This window comes from Arachis stenosperma, chromosome 7 (genome assembly GCF_014773155.1).
Source record: "Arachis stenosperma cultivar V10309 chromosome 7, arast.V10309.gnm1.PFL2, whole genome shotgun sequence".
Lineage (NCBI taxonomy): Eukaryota > Viridiplantae > Streptophyta > Magnoliopsida > Fabales > Fabaceae > Arachis > Arachis stenosperma.
This window is the reverse complement of record NC_080383.1, coordinates 13,258,745-13,264,841: the sequence shown is the minus strand read 5'-3', so window position 1 is coordinate 13,264,841 and position 6,097 is coordinate 13,258,745. Positions and strand designations below refer to the sequence as shown.

At 40.3% G+C, this 6,097-nt stretch overlaps 1 non-coding gene across 1 annotated transcript; it reads right to left on the bottom strand.

Moving 5' to 3' along the window:
- Window positions 1-1,885: 1,885 nt before the first annotated feature.
- Window positions 1,886-1,993, bottom strand: LOC130943093 (small nucleolar RNA R71). Its single transcript, XR_009071627.1, has one exon. It is a non-coding gene; the product is annotated as a small nucleolar RNA R71 (small nucleolar RNA).
- Between the last annotated feature and the right edge of the window lie 4,104 nt (window positions 1,994-6,097).

Below are 6,097 nucleotides of genomic sequence, written 5' to 3'. Positions count from 1 at the left end.
CTAATTCCTGGACCGGAGTCTTAGACTAGCATTGCACTGATTCCTGGAATTCTCATTAAGAATTTTGATATCTTTTTCCACTTAATTTTCGAAAATCACAAAAAATTCACAAAAACCATAAAAACCAAAAATATTTGATGTTTCTTGCTTGAGTCTAGTGTCTCATCTTAAGTTTGGTGTCAATTGCATGCATTCATTCATGTGTCTTAAGGATCTTCAAGTAATTCTTGATGATTTCTTACTCTGATCTTTGAATTCTTTTGACTTGAGTGTTTATGTGTCTCATATAGTGTCAATAGTATACAAACTGCTAAGTTTGGTGTCTTGCATGCATTGTTATTTGATTCTTGTTGCATTTTGATTATTAAAAATCCAAAAATATTTTTTATTTGTGTCTTTTCAAGTCAATAATACAGAGAATTGAAGATTCAGAACATACTGCAGAGGAATTATACAGAAAAAGCTGGGCATTCAAAAATGCCCAGTGAAGAAGGCAGACTGGCGTTTAAACGCCAGCCAGGGTACCTGGTTGGGCGTTTAACGCCCAAAAAGGGTGCATTTTGGGCGTTAAACGCCAGAATGGATACCATTCTGGGCGTTTAACGCCAGGATGGTGCTAGGGGGAAGATTTTGTTTTTCAAATCAAATTTTTTTCAAGTTTTCAAAGTTTTTCAAAACCAAATCTTTTTCAAATCATATCTTTTCAATCAAATGTTTTCAAAATTAATTTCTTTCCTTTTTCAAAGATACTTACTAACAATTAATGATTTGATTGAACATTTTTTGCCTTTTCTGTTGAGGAAGGTTTCATGTTTGAATCATATCTTTTCTTGTTAGGCAAGTCATTAATTTTTAAAATCAAATCTTTTTTTTAATTGTTTTCAAATCATATCTTTTTAAAATTGTTTTCAAATCATATCTTTTTAAAATTGTTTTCAAATCATATCTTTTCAATCACATCTTTTTAAAACCAATCATATCTTCTTAACCACATCTTTTTCAAAATAGTTTTCAATCAAATCTTTTTGATTTCTAATTTAAAAATCTTTTTCAAAAATCACTTGATTTCTTTTCCACTTTTATTTTCGAAAATCAATTAGTGTTTTTCAAAAATGTTTTCAAAATATTTTAATTAATTTTCGAAAAATTACTTCCCTCCTTCTCACATCCTTCTATTTATGGAGTACCACTCCTTCTCAATGCACAATTCGAACCTTATCTAATTAAAGTTCGAATTCTTCTTCTCCTTCTTCTTTCTATTTCTCTTTTCCTCTGACACCTCAAGGAATCTCTATACTGTGACATAGAGGATTCCACATTTTCTTGTTCTCTTCTCTTTCATGTGAGCAGGAGCAGAGACAAAGGCATTCTTGTTGAAACTGACCCTGAACCCGAAAGGACCTTGAAGAGAAAGCTAAGAGAAGCCAAAGCACAACTCTCTTTAGAGGACCTGACCGAATTCTTCAAAGAAGAAGAAGACATGGCAGCCGAAAACAACAATAATGCAAACAATGCAAGGAAGGTGCTGGGTGACTTTACTGCACCTACTCCCGACTTCTATGGGAGAAGCATCTCTATCCCTGCCATTGGAGCAAACAACTTTGAGCTTAAGCCTCAATTAGTTTCTCTAATGCAACAGAATTGCAAGTTCCATGGACTTCCAATGGAAGATCCTCATCAGTTTTTAGCTGAATTCTTGCAAATCTGTGACACAGTCAAGACTAATGGGGTTGACCCTGAGGTCTATAGACTGATGCTATTCCCTTTTGCTGTAAGAGACAGAGCTAGAATATGGTTGGACTCTCAACCTAAAGAAAGCCTGGACTCTTGGGAAAAGCTAGTCAATGCCTTCTTGGCAAAGTTCTTTCCACCACAAAGATGGAGTAAGCTTAGAGTGGAAGTCCAAACCTTCAGACAGAAGGATGGAGAATCCCTCTATGAAGCTTGGGAAAGATACAAACAATTGATCAGAAGATGTCCTTCTGACATGCTTTCTGAATGGAGCATCATAGGTATTTTCTATGATGGTCTCTCTGAACTATCCAAGATGTCCTTGGATAGCTCTGCTGGAGGATCTCTTCATCTGAAGAAGACGCCTACAGAAGCTCAAGAGCTCATTGAAATGGTTGCAAATAACCAATTCATGTACACTTCTGAGAGAAATCCTATGAACAATGGGACAAGTCAGAAGAAAGGAGTTCTTGAGATTGATACTCTGAACGCCATTTTGGCTCAGAATAAAATATTGACTCAACAAGTCAATTTGATTTCTCAAAGTCTGTCTGGAATGCAAAATGCACCAAGTAGTACTAAAGATGCTTCATCTGAGGAAGAAGCTTATGATCCTGAGAACCCTTCAATGGAAGAAGTGAATTACCTAGGAGAACCCTATGGTAACACCTATAATTCTTCATGGAGAAATCACCCAAATCTCTCATGGAAGAATCAAGAGAGACCTCAACAAGGTTTCAATAATAATGGTGGAAGAAACAGGTTTAGCAATGGCAAACCTTTTCCATCATCTTCTCAGCAACAGACAGAGAATCCTAAGCAGAACCCCTCTGACTTAGCAACCATGGTCTCTGATCTAATTAAAACCACTCAAAGTTTCATGAATGAAACAAGGTCCTCCATTAGAAATTTGGAGGCACAAGTGGGACAGCTGAGCAAGAAAGTTACTGAACTCCCTCCAAGTACTCTCCCAAGCAACACAGAAGAAAATCCAAAAGGAGAGTGCAAAGCTATAAACATAGCCGAATTTGGAGAGGATGGAGAGGAAGTGGACGCCACTGAGGAAGGCTTCAATGGGCGTGTACTAACCTCCACTGAGTTCCCTAATGAGGAACCATGGAAATCTGAGACTCAAAATGAGACCATAGAGATTCCATTGGACTTACTTCTGCCTTTCATGAGCTCTGATGAGTATTCTTCCTCTGAAGAGGATGAGTATGTCACTGAAGAGCAAGTTGCTAAATACCTTGGAGCAATCATGAAGCTAAATGACAAGTTATTTGGAAATGAGACTTGGGAGGATGAACCTCCTTTGCTCACCAAAGAACTGGATGACTTGTCTAGGCAGAAATTACCTCAAAAGAGACAAGACCCTGGGAAGTTTTCTATACCTTGTACCATAGGCACCATGACCTTCAAGAAGGCTCTGTGTGACTTAGGGTCAAGTGTAAACCTCATGCCTCTCTCTGTAATGGAGAAGCTGGGGATCTTTGAGGTACAAGCTGCAAGAATCTCACTAGAGATGGCAGACAATTCAAAGAAACAAGCTCATGGACTTGTAGAGGATGTTTTGGTGAAGATTGAAGACCATTACATCCCTGCTGATTTCATAGTCCTAGAGACTGGGAAGTGCATGGATGAAACCATCATCCTTGGCAGACCTTTCCTAGCCACAGCAAAGGCTGTGATTGATGTTGATAGAGGTGAACTAATCATTCAAGTGAATGGAGAATCCTTTGTGTTTAAGGCTCAAGGATATCCCTCTGTCACCATAGAGATGAAGCATGAAGAGCTTCTCTCAAATCAGAGTCAAGAAGAGCCCCCACATTCAAACTCTAAGTTTGGTGTTGGGAGGCCACAACCAAACTCTAAGTTTGGTGTTGAACCCCCACATTCAAACTCTAAGTTTGGTGTTGGGAGGTTCCAACATTGCTCTGAGTATCTGTGAGGCTCCATGAGAGCCCTCTGTCAAGCTATTGACATTAAAGAAGCGCTTGTTGGGAGGCAACCCAATATTATATTTTACATATTTTCTTGTGTTATTTTATTTTATTTTGTAGGTTGATGATCATAAGAAGTCACAAAATTAATTGAAAAAGCAAAAACAGAATGAAAAATAGGAAGAAAAACAGCACACCCTGGAGGAAGATGCTGCTGGCGTTCAAACGCCAGTAAGCCTAGCAGTTGGGCGTTTAACGCCCAGTCTGGCACCATTCTGGGCGTTTAACGCCAGAAAGGGGCACCAGACTGGCGTTAAACGCCAGAAAAGGGCAAGAACCTGGTGTTAAACGCCAGGAATGGGCACCAGCCCGGCGTTTAACGCCAGCAATGGCTCAAAACGCGAATTTTGATGCCATTTGGTGCAGGGATGACTTTTCGTTGACACCACAGGATCTGTGGACCCCACAGGACCCCACCACCACTCTCTCTCTTCTTTCCCCATTCACCAATCACCTCAACACCTCTTCCCCAAAAAACCCTTCACCTATCAAATCCCATCTTTCTCTTCACCACTCACATCCATCCTTCATAAAACCCCACCAACCTCACCCTTCAAATTCAAACCACTTTCCCTCCCAAACCCACCCATAATGGCCGAACCTCATCTCCCCTCTCTCCTATATAAACCCTTCTTAACCCCCTCATTTTCACACTACCTAAACAACACTTCTCCCCCTCTTTGGCCGAATACACCACCATCTCCCTCTTCCTCATTTCTTCTTCTTCTACTCTCTTCTTTCTTCTTTTGCTCGAGGACGAGCAAACATTTTAAGTTTGGTGTGGTAAAAGCGTTGCTTTTTCGTTTTTCCATAACCATTATGGCATCCAAGGCCGGAAAAACCTCTAGAAAGAGGAAAGGGAAAGCAAAAGCTTCCACCTCCGAGTCATGGGAGATGGATAGATTCATCTCAAGGGTGCATCAAGACCACTTCTATGAAGTTGTGGCCTTGAAGAAGGTGATCCCCGAGGTCCCCTTTTCACTCAAAAAGGGTGAATATCCGGAGATCCGCCATGAGATCCGAAGAAGAGGTTGGGAAGTGCTTACCAACCCCATTCAACAAGTCGGAATCTTGATGGTTCAAGAGTTCTATGCCAATGCATGGATCACCAAGAACCATGATCAAAGTATGAACCCGGATCCAAAGAATTATCTCACAATGGTTCGGGGGAAATACTTGGATTTTAGTCCGGAAAGTGTGAGGGTGGCGTTCAACTTGCCTATGATGCAAGGAGATGAACATCCTTACACAAGAAGGGTCAACTTTGATCAAAGGTTGGACCAAGTCCTCACAATCATATGTGAAGAGGGCGCACAATGGAAGAGAGATTCAAGAGGCAAGCCGGTTCAATTGAGAAGGCATGACCTCAAACCCGTGGCTAGAGGATGGTTGGAGTTTATCCAACGCTCAATCATTCCCACTAGCAACCGGTCCGAAGTTACTTTAGACCGGGCCATCATGATCCATAGCATCATGATTGGAGAAGAAGTGGAAGTTCATGAGGTCATAGCCCAAGAACTCTACAAGGTGGCGGACAAATCTTCCACCTTAGCAAGGTTAGCCTTTCCTCACCTCATTTGTCACCTCTGTTATTCAGTTGGAGTTGACATAGAGGGAGACATCACCATTGATGAGGATAAGCCCATTACCAAGAAAAGGATGGAGCACACAAGAGACCCCTCTCATCATGAGATCCCTGAGATGCCTCAAGGGATGCACTTTCCTCCACAAAACTATTGGGAGCAACTAAACACCTCCCTAGGAGAATTGAGTTCCAACATGGGACAACTAAGGGTGGAGCACCAAGAACACTCCATTCTCCTCCATGAAATAAGAGAAGATCAAAGAATCATGAGAGAGGAGCAACAAAGGCAAGGAAGAGACATTGAGGAGCTCAAACACTCCATAGGACCTTCAAGAGGAAGGAAGAGCCGCCATCACTAAGGTGGACCCGTTCCTTGATTTCCTTGTTCTTTATTCTTCTGTTTTTCGAATTTTAGTGCTTATGTTTATCCATGTTTGTGTCTTATGATCATTAGTGTCTTAGTGTTTATGCCTTAAAGTTATGAATGTCCTATGAATCCATCACCTTTCTTAAATAAAAACGTGCTTAATTGAAAAGGAAAAGAATTGCATGAATTTTGAATTTTATAACAGTTTAATTATTTTGATGTGGTGGCAACACTTTTGTTCTCTGAATGTATGCTTGAACAGTGCATATGTCTTTTGAATTTGTGGTTCATGAATATTGGCTCTTGAAAGAATGATGAAAAAGGAGACATGTTACTGAGGATCTGAAAAATCATAAAAATGATTCTTGAAGCAAGAAAAAGCAGTGAATACAAAAAAAAAAGAAAGAGAGGCAA